Source organism: Phyllopteryx taeniolatus, chromosome 12, assembly GCF_024500385.1.
Source record: "Phyllopteryx taeniolatus isolate TA_2022b chromosome 12, UOR_Ptae_1.2, whole genome shotgun sequence".
NCBI classification, from domain to species: Eukaryota; Metazoa; Chordata; class Actinopteri; order Syngnathiformes; family Syngnathidae; genus Phyllopteryx; species Phyllopteryx taeniolatus.
The window spans coordinates 752,187-762,828 of record NC_084513.1 but is presented as its reverse complement, the minus strand read 5'-3'; the positions used below and the strand labels follow the sequence as shown (position 1 = coordinate 762,828).

General features: G+C 42.1%; 1 long non-coding RNA gene across 1 annotated transcript; it reads right to left on the bottom strand.

Annotated features, from left to right (window-relative positions):
• Window positions 1-4,494: 4,494 nt before the first annotated feature.
• LOC133487077 (uncharacterized) lies at window positions 4,495-6,719 on the bottom strand. Its single transcript, XR_009791205.1, has 3 exons — window positions 6,634-6,719; window positions 5,421-5,486; window positions 4,495-5,303 (listed from the first exon to the last, which is right to left on the bottom strand). It is a non-coding gene; the product is annotated as an uncharacterized LOC133487077 (long non-coding RNA).
• Between the last annotated feature and the right edge of the window lie 3,923 nt (window positions 6,720-10,642).

The window sequence follows — 10,642 nt, the reverse complement described above, 5'->3', positions numbered from 1 at the left end:
TGGCGTCCAGGGTGACGCCATGTTCTTCCCGCTGGGTCTTGTTCTGGTCGGTACATTCTGTCACGGTGAGGGTTTTTGAAGGAGAGGAAGGCAAGGCAAAAACGTGGAGGACCCAATTGCAGGGAAGCAGGGAGGCAAGGCAGCAGTGCAGGTGTCTCAAAAAATTATATTTAATTTCCCCCCAAAAAAGGGCAAACAATGAACATGGATAAAGCAAACTAAACAAAATCCCACAACAGCTAACCAAAGTAACAAAGAAACACTGGAAACAAAACATGACTGGTAACTAAGAGGTAGCACAGACGGAGACAATGACACCTGTCAATGACATACTACAATGACAATGAACTGAAAGAAACCAGACAAACAGATTGACGAGACAACGGGGAACACCTGGACAAGACACGAGTGGCTGGAGGGAGCTGATTGGTCGACACAAGGTAGAAGGTTGACGAGAACAGGTGGACACAATAACTAAATGAGCACACAAGACATGAACAACATGGAACACAGGAAAACATGAAACAAAACTAACTACAACCCAAACCAAATTCCATATTCATTTAATAAAGAATAGAATAGACAATAGAGAGCTTTATTGTCACTCTCACAGGAAGAGCGATAATAAGTTTAGCATCTCCCAATTTGCACCATTGAGATAAAAAAAAAAAGAAGTAGACAAACACAATTATCAAAAGACACTTATTTACAGAATATACAATTGTTCCCATTTTAGAGAATGACCATATTATGATATTGTGTTCGGTTATTACACAGATTATGATCAGACAATATTGCACAGTCTTTCATTAGATTGCACTATGTGTGAAGAGGGTGCTGAGGCAGGGGTGTAGTCATTCTTACTGTGGGTGGGATATGCATTTCACAGCTTGGTGGTAGAAAATGTTTTAAGCCTGGTGGTTCTCGACTTTGTCATGTGGCGTTTTCCAGAGGAAACGGGGAGAAAAGTGACTATCCGGGTTTAAAGGGGTCCTTTATGATTCCACTGGCTTTTCGCATTAGTCTGCCAGTGTAGGCGTCCTTGAGAGTGGGTAGTGCACCTCCAGTCACCCACCCACTGCACTGCTTTCACCACCCGCTGCAGATCCTTCCTGTCCTTCGCAGTACAGCTGCTGAACCAACTTGCACAGCAGAAGGTCAGGAGGTTGTTCATGGTGGATCAATAAAAGTTTACTAGCAGCTTTTGGGGGAACTGCGCTTGGCAGTTTCATGAAGTACATTCCTTGACATGCTTTCCTCACCTGATGTGAGATATTGGTCGACCAGGTGAGGTCTGCAGAGACACCGATGAACTCCTCTCCATCAATAAGGAGGGCGGTGTTCTCAATTCTTTTGGATTTCCTGAAGTCCATGCTCATCTCCTTCATCTTGGTTGTATTCAGGTCTAGGTTGTTGATTTCACACCATCACCTGAGATTTCGGACCTCCTCTCTGTAGTCTGACTCGTCGTTGTCCTTGATCAGTCCTTACAATTGACAATGGTTTTGTTGATGGGGTGAGATATGTAAATAGGAAGTAGAGAAGGGGGATGACGACACACCCCTGTGGCATCCGCATGTTCAGGATGAAATTGCAGGAGGTGTTGTTTCCCACCCTGACATTCCGGGGTCAACTGCTGAGGAAGTCCAGTATCCAGGTGCACAGAGAGCTGTCGATGCCCAGGTTGCTAAGCTTTAGAACGTGATAAATTTGTGGGGTACAACTCCATCAAATGCAGAGCTGAAATCCACAAACAGCATCCTCACATAGGTGTCAGGATTATGAAGGTGTGTGAGGGGTCTGTGGAGTGCCGTGTTAATTGTGTCTTCTGTTGAGCTGTTTGCCCTGTACGCAAACTGGTGGGGCTCGAGGTCATTGGGGAAAGTGTCCTTGATGTGAGACAGGATGAGTCTCGCCAGGCATTTAGTGACATGTGTTAGAGCAACTGGGCGATAGTCATTCAGGCAGCTCACTGTGTTCTTCTTGGGTACTGGGACAATGGAAGTTGATTTAAGGCAGGTGGGGACTACAGACTGCAGTAGCAAGTGGTTAAATATGGTAATGAAGACTTCTGCTAGCTAGTCTGCGCAAACGTTAAGAACTCATCATTTCACAATGTCTGAACCCGGTGCTTTCCTTGCGTTGACTCTGCAGTATGGCTCGTACACACTGAGAAAAGTGTAAATTATTTAATGCATTTATCAATAGCATTAAATTCTATTGTTTTAAATATCTGCTACTTGTGTATGTATATGGTATATTTTGTTATAATTAGGAAAGAAAAATGGTAAACAAATGTACAAGCAGTCATTAAAATTACATTAACATACTGTATCACTCATCAAGTGGTATAGACAATGGATGGATGGCGATACCGTATACAACATATGTATCATATACTGTATCTGGTTTAATAACCCTGTACATTCACAGATAGAAATCGTATATAGATAGATTGATAAATAGATTGCACTGTGCCTATATACATTGGGGGATAAAAAGTATTCGGACAGCCACCGATTGTGCAAGTTGTCCCACTAAAAAAGACGAGCGAGGTCTGTAATTCTCATCATATGTACGCTTCAACTCTGAGAGACGATGTGAACAAAAATCCAGGAAATCACATAATTTTGAAACAATTTATTCATATATTCTTGCAGAAAATAAATATTTGGATAATTAAAAAGTTCAGCTCAATACTTTGTAATGAAACCTTTGTTTGCAATTACTGAAGTCAAACGTGTGCTGTAGTTCTTTACCAGGTTTCCACACAGTGTAGCAGGTATTTTGGCCCACTTTTCCATGCAGATCACTCAATCTGTCATTTTTTTTGGAGACATTGCAATGCTTCTTACGGGGCCACTCCTTATATGCCTGGGCTGTGTGTTTAGGGTCATTGTCATGCTGAAAGATCCAGCCATGTTCCATCTTCAATGCTTTTATAGAGGGAAGGTTTTTCCCAAAATCTCGTGATACATGACCCCATTCAGCCTCTCCTTAATACGGATCAGTCGCCCTGTCCCCTTGGCAAAAAAGCAGCCACAAAGCATGATGTTTCCACCCCAATGCTTCACAGTGATTATGGTGTTCTTGGGATGCCACTCAACATTCTTCTTCATTCAAACACAGTTAGTGGAGTTTATACCATAAAGTTCTATTTTGGTTTCATCTGACCACATGACATTCTCCCAGTCTTCCACTGAATCATCCAGATGGTCACTGGCAAACTTTAGACAGGCCTGGTTATGTGCTGGCTTAAACCTTTCAGGCGCTGCATGACTTGAATCCATGTCGTGTGTTCCCAATGGTAACCTTTGTAATTGTGGTCCCAGCTGTCTTCAGGTGATTAACAAGGTCCCCCCATGTAGTTTTGGGCTGTTACCTCACCATTCTCCCGATTACTGATACCCCATGAGGTGGGGTATCAGTGAGCTATCAAATTGAGTGTCATTCTACATTTCTTCCATCTTTTAATAATTACACCAACAGTTGATCTCTTCTCACAAGATGCTTGTCTACTGTAGAGTAGCTCATACCAGCCTTGTGCAGGTCTACAATTTTGTCCCTGGTGTCCTTCGACAGCTCTCTGGTCTTGGCCGTGGTGGAGAGGTTGGAGTCTGACTGTTTGAGGGTGTGGACAGGTGTCTTTTCAACAGATATGGAGTTAAAACATGCCATAAATACAGGCAACATGTGGAGGAAAGAAGAGCTTCCATAAGATGAAGTAACAGGTCTGTGAGAGCCAGACTTATTGCTGGTTGGTAGGTGTCTAAGTATTGTATTTTTTTGCAAGAATATACAAATAAATTATTTAAAAATCCTACACTGTGATTACCTGGATTTTTTTTCACTTTCTGTCTCCCACAGTTAAAGCATGCCTGTGATGAAAATTACAGAACTCTCATCCTTTTAAGTGGGAGAACTTGCACAATCGGTGGTTAGGATACATATTTTATATATTTATATATATGCGTGTGTGTGCGTGTGTGTGTGTGTGTGACATCAGATAAAAATAATACTAATATTTATGGACACTATTATGAAACAGATAACATTGTGATGCAATGAATATCACAGATATCTATGATAGATCGATACCATAGATGTCATAGATCGGTAGCTAGATCAGAACCATCAGAATCATCTTCATTTGCCAAGTATGTCCAAAAAACACACAAGGAATTTGTCTCCGGTAATTGGAGCCGCTCTCGTACGACATTTTTGGGACATAAAGACATTGACAAAAAAACAGTCACTGAGCAATAAAGGGTTGCTAGTTATCTGGTAATGGCAGTACATTTTTTATTTATTTTTTGACAATTGTGACAATTGTCAATGTCTTTATGTCTCAAAAGTGTTCTCTGTCAATTGACTGTCTGTTGTCGTACTAGAGCGGCTCCAACTACCGGAAACAAATTCCTTGTGTGTTTTTTGGACATACTTGGCAAATAAAGATGATTCTGTTTCTGATACCAAAGTAATCAATGCATTGGAAGGAAACCATGTTTTCATATTGCACATTTAGAATGAAATTAATAATGTTTTAACCCTGGTGCAAGAAAAAGCTGACATAAGCATCATGAAGTGTGATACAACAAAAAAATGTTGTCCCGTCCAATGAGATAGCTAGATAAAGAGCTGTATTAGAATTATATACTTCAAAAATATAATAATAACTTTTAATGGAAACTGTCATAGGCATTAATTTAACAATATGTTTAGTATTATTGTGCACCTGTAGTTTTCAGTTCAAGAATGTTTTTGTAGAGCCTAACTGTTACCTAGAGGTGTTTAATGGGTATTGCTGGAATTACTATTGTGTATACTACTGTGGCGTGTGTGTGCCTGTCTGTCTGTCTGTCTGTCTGTCGAGACTGCCTGTCTGTGCGTCCATCTGTCTATCTGTCCGTGCGGCCGTCTGTCTGCCTGTCTGTTTGTCTCTCACCAGGCAGGATAAGAACACATCTTGGTCTTTGTGGTTGCTTTGTTGGCATGTACTGTTTAAATAATTGATACTCAACATGGTTGCCTGTGAAATAAAACAAAACCACATTTTCAGCACAGTTAAAAACATGCTGCTAGTTGACAAGTTTCTCTGGCTCTTTTCATGCTAGTGATAAGCCATATGCTTTCAGGTACATGATATTTAAGTCAGCATCATCTTGATGAAATACTGTAATAGCATTTCGTTCAAGTCACTGGAACCACAACGTCTTGGAACGATCCATGAAGTCAGTGGAACAAGGTGAGGGCAAGCAAAATTCCAAAATCCAACAGCAACAGCAAAACTCCATCCAACAAATCTGCAACATGTTGACACAGTTTGTTTCTTTATAAACACAATTTGGCGCGGCACATCCAAAGGACACACTTCCAGTATCGGTCACATGACTTTTTTTTTCTTAAAGCGATACACTCACCAATACGGGATTCCACTCTTGTGCGCTCGCCACAGTGCTGACGCACCAGTGTTGTTCGTCCCATCACTAGAAAATTCCACACAGGAAACAAGCAAACAAAACGGGATATGACATTTGAAGCTGCTCTACTCTGTCTACTCTTTTCCTATATCTCTGGTAATTTACTGGTTACCTGTCCACTGTTAACACAGTTTCTAGTTGACTACCATTGAAGCGTATCAGTCAAAGATTCTCTCCTTCTTGGCTCACTACTCTGTTTTTTACAGAATTGCCGCTAGCTCCCAAGCTGCTAGCCTCTCCAGCTGCTAACCTCCCCAGCTGCTAGCCCTTCCAGCTGCTGGGCCCCCCAGCCTCTTCAGATAACCAGAACACCGGTGAAAACGATATACAGGTAGGGTTGACTGACACAAAACAACCAAACTCTCGGTGGACCCTCGCTAAACATCTGTTCATCAAAGGGAGCCCACGCAGGTAAATACTTACGATGGATTGTTACCTAATGCCAGCAATCTCACAAATAGCACTCTGTGACCAAATATGACAGTGAGAGCCAAGGGAAGCCCCCTCTTGTAAGTTGTAGCACTGGGCTGACTAGTAGACCCCATCCATACGGAAACGTGTGTAAGTGTATCCACAAAGGTTTATTATCATTTCGATGGTTACTCCACTGGACGACTGGTTAGAGCGTCTGCCTCACAGTTCTGATGACCGGGGTTCAATCCCCGGCCCCGCCTGTGTGGAGTTTGCATGTTCTTCCCGTGCCTGCGTGGGTTTTTTTCCGGGTACTCCGGTTTCCTTCTACATCCCAAAAACATGCATGTAGGTTGATTGACAACTCTAAATTGCCCGTAAGTGTGAATGCCCTGCGATTGGCTGGCAACCAGTTCAGGGTGTACCTCGCCTCCTGCCCGATGACAGCTGGGATAGGCTCCAGCACGCCCGCGACCCTAGTGAGGAGAACCGGCTCAGAAAATGGATGGATGGATGGATGGATGTTTACTCCACACGGAGCTAGCGTTTAGGGAGCCTGAATAGTATAATTTTTGGTATTGTGTCCCAGAGTGAGTACATTTGAAAATGCTGCCCTTGCGTTCCCGTCTGTAAAACACATCTTTACTGCCGATTACACGGTAGTCCAAGTTCTCGCGAAACAGTACGCTAACACTGCCAACATGAAAAACAATGGGGGCCCTCAGTGTCGAGTGTTCTTTACCTTGGCAGTGATCTGGACTTTCGTTCTGAAGCAAAAGGTCTATCCTGTCAGTCCACACAAATATCTCCTTTCTTCCTCTTTTCGCATGGGTTTCTTGTTCTCTGTTTTTGGTGACTTCCTGTGGCAGTGTTACAGCGGCACTTCAGGCCTGGTATATATTACTACAACCTTTCAGCATCTTTGTTTGTACACACATATTTCTCCAAACAATTTCGTATTCACGGGGGAAAAAAAAACCGCACAAAACAAATACGATCAGATCTGTTTCTGTGCAGATATCGCCATAGACACAGCAAACATGATCACTAACAGCACTCGGGCACTGAACTGCAACTACAACTACTGCAAAACTATTTTTTTTCACTTCATCTGATCGATGGTCTATCTGAAGCTCGTTTGTAACTCAAATTTTGGCACGCAACACAAAGCAAAAAAGAAATCTACCAAACAAAGTCTTGTACTCCCCAAAACCCGTGAGTTGGGGCACTCGCAAGTCAAGGGACTTCAATACTATACGTATATCGATTCAACACAGCCAAAATGGCTTGAAAAAAAGTGAATGGCACAAAGTGCTCCTTGGATCTATTAAGGGTTTTCATGATGAGAGACTGCTACAAAATAGTTGCGCAACGGACTCTTCTTTACATGTGAATTGTGCCACTCTATTCCCTGAGGCCAACTCTGTGTTTCTATGGCAATGTCTCCCTCTCCCTCCACGTAAAAAATGGAATTTGTCTTTCCTGGAGAAAAACCTCAGTCGACTTTGGCAAGCTCATTGGTTACTGTCCTGTAAACCTGTAAAGACGCAACTCTGTGTGAGGCTGTGTCCTCACCCTTGGCAGGGTGGCTGCAGTATGCCTTGTCCAGGTTGCCAGGTTTGCTCCCAATGTGCGTTGTCTCGTTCTCTTTAAAATATATTTTAATTCCCCTCATCTCCGCCTTTCTCACTTTCCCCAGGCAGCCAAGCGAAAGAATTGATGCCAAGAGAAGGAGATGAGAAAGCATGCCAGGAAAAATCCTAACAAATGTGAGAATTAAGACTTGGGGCCAGCACTTTTGTTGGGCCAATCACAAGTTGATTGAGTCATGTTCCCATTCCAACATAGTCCAGCAGTCATGTGACATCAAGAAGACTTCCCGACTCGTGTCCATGAAAATTTTTCTGCGTTGGCTGCATCGCTGCACTGCAAGTGTTCCCTTCCAGAACTGTGAACGGACAACACCTGAATGGTTCCCTGCATGACATGTTGGACTGCACGACAGCAATCTCCTGAGATTGGAAACACAGCTGGACTCTGCATTCAATGCTGTCTGACCGCAGAAATTATGGAGGATATCACCTGAAAGCTATATAGTAATCGCCTGAAAATTGTTGTATAAAATTGATTGGTCCACTAATGCTATATTTGGTCACAACAAATATGTACAGTATTTTGTCACTTGAAAGCTATATTTGAGTGCACTAATCGTGTATTTTGTTACCTGAATGTCATCCATCCATCCATTTTCTGAGCCGCTTCTCCTCACTAGGGTCGCGGGCGTGCTGGAGCCTATCCCAGCTGTCATCGGACAGGAGGCGGGGTACGCCCTGAACTGTTTGCCAGCCAATCGCAGGGCACATACAAACAAACAACCGTCGCACTCACATTCACACCTACGGGCAATTTAGAGTTTTCAATTAACCTACCATGCATGTTTTTGGGATGTGGGAGGAAACCTGAGTGCCCGGAGAAAACCCACACAGGCACGGGGAGAACATGCAAACTCCACACAGGCGGGGCCTGGGATTGAACCCGGGTCCTCAGAACTGTGAGGCTGACGCTCTAACCAGTCGCCCACCGTGCCGCCAGGGTTGATAGGTTGCACCACACCACACTAGACTCATAATATAGTGCTGAACAGGTTGGAAACCCTGGGTAGGACTAAATAGAACAGTCCTTCAATGGTTCCTCCTATCTGGAGGAAAAAAGTTATTTGTAAACATTGGAAGTGTTCAATCTCATCGAATGGCAATGACCTATGGGGTCCCTAAGGGGTCAGTTCTTGGACTCCTCCTGTTCAGCCTGTATATGCTACCCTTGGGTCAAATTCTTCAGAATTTTAATTTTGACTATCATAGCTATGCAGATGACACACAGTTATATCTAGCAGTGTCTCCAGATGACTACAGTTCAATTGTCTTGTGACACTGTCTAAAACAGATAACTGGATGAGCCAAAATTTTCTTCAATTAAACTGGATGAGGCAAAATTTTTATAATAAGATAATTTTTTTGGGCAAAAAAGAAAAGAAGATTGCTGTTAGTAAATACCTGGAGTCACTCTCTTTAACCCTTTAAGCACCATAATAGAGATATTTATTAGTTTCACAGCTTTCAGAGGCAGTTTGAATGATTAAAATTGCGAGGATTTACAGTAATTTGAAATACACATGCGCCACGATCCCCATCATTTTAAAAGGGTTAAAAACCAAAGACCAAGTCCGAAACCTTGGTGTACTGATAGATTCCGACCTGACTTTCAACAGTCATATCAAATCAATTAGTAAAACTGCCTTCTACCGTCTGAAGAACATATCTAGAGTGAATGCTTGCATGTGCCAAGCAGACCAGGAGAAGTTCATCCATGCTTTTATCTCAAGTAGACCTGACTATTGTAGTGGTCTTCTGACTGGACTCCCCAAAAAGAGCATCAAACAGCTGCAGCTCATTTAGAATTACCCCAATTCTAAGTATTTACACTGGCTTCCAGTCATCTTTAGAATAGATTTTAAAGTTCTGCTACTGGTCTATAAATCACTAAATGGCTTAGGTCCTAAATACATGAAAGAAAAGCTAATGGAATATAAACCCAGTATGGCTCTGAGATCGACAGACTCAGGTGAACTAGTGGAGCACAGAGTCCAAAGCAAACATGGTGAAGCAGCATTTCGCTATTATGCTGCTCACAAATGGAATAAGTTGCCTACGGAAGTGACATCAGCCCGAAGTGTACATGTTTTTAAGTCCAGGTTAAAAACCTTTCTTTTTTCTCATGCTTTTTAGAGCATTTCCACTTTTAAATTATATTTCTTATACTGTTTTAATTGTACATTTATTTTTGGTTTCTCTTTGTTTTAAATGTTTATAAGCTGTTTTTTCTTTATTTGTTTTTAAATCCTTTTAATCGTGTAAAGCACATTGTGTATGAAATGCGCTATATAAATACATTTGCTTTGCTTTGCTTTTAGTTTTGCTGATTGCATAAAACAGCACATAAACGCATGAGCTTAGGCTAACAGTAAACATGGGCAATTGCCTGCAGCCCATAGTTTTGCAGGGGGCCCAAAACGTCTCGTTAAATGACTAAAAAAAAATTCTTTGTTTTAAAGCAATTGTTTTACTTTTAGTGACCTGCTTAAAAACATAAAAATAAAGCTCCTGCAATGGAATTTTCCATCTTACAGGCCATGCAGACTTGATTCAGGAAGTTGATAAAAACTTGTTGGCGAGGTTGTGAGGAAAAGGAAGTGGCAGCTGCAGTCCATCCTTCCAGCCATCCATTTTCTGTACCACATAGCCTCACTAGGGTCACGGGGCTGCTGGAGCCTATCCCAGCTATCTTCAGGGTAGGCAGGGTACGCCCTGAACTGGTCACCAGCCATGGATTCTAAAATGTTGCTCCAAATGAAAGCTAACATGGAAAATATTTTATGTAGCTTTAATAATTTCTCAAAACTGAATTACTTTTCTAAACAGCATCTAATCAGTAAAGAAAGACCAACGCCAGAGCTTAAACATCTGCTTCAAACATCACATCAGTTTATCAGTTTTTAATGTCTGTCTGCTAATTTACTGGCAAATACGCCACTCTGTTTGGCTGAAAAACTCTTAAGTCTCATTCAGATGTCAGTGCTTCAACCAGCCATGAACCTCACCGCACGTTATTTCTCTAAAATTGAAATTCAAAACGACCGTAAGGCATGAAATAACACTGGACCAGTTTCTCTCATGAGAGCTCAGTTCAGTGAG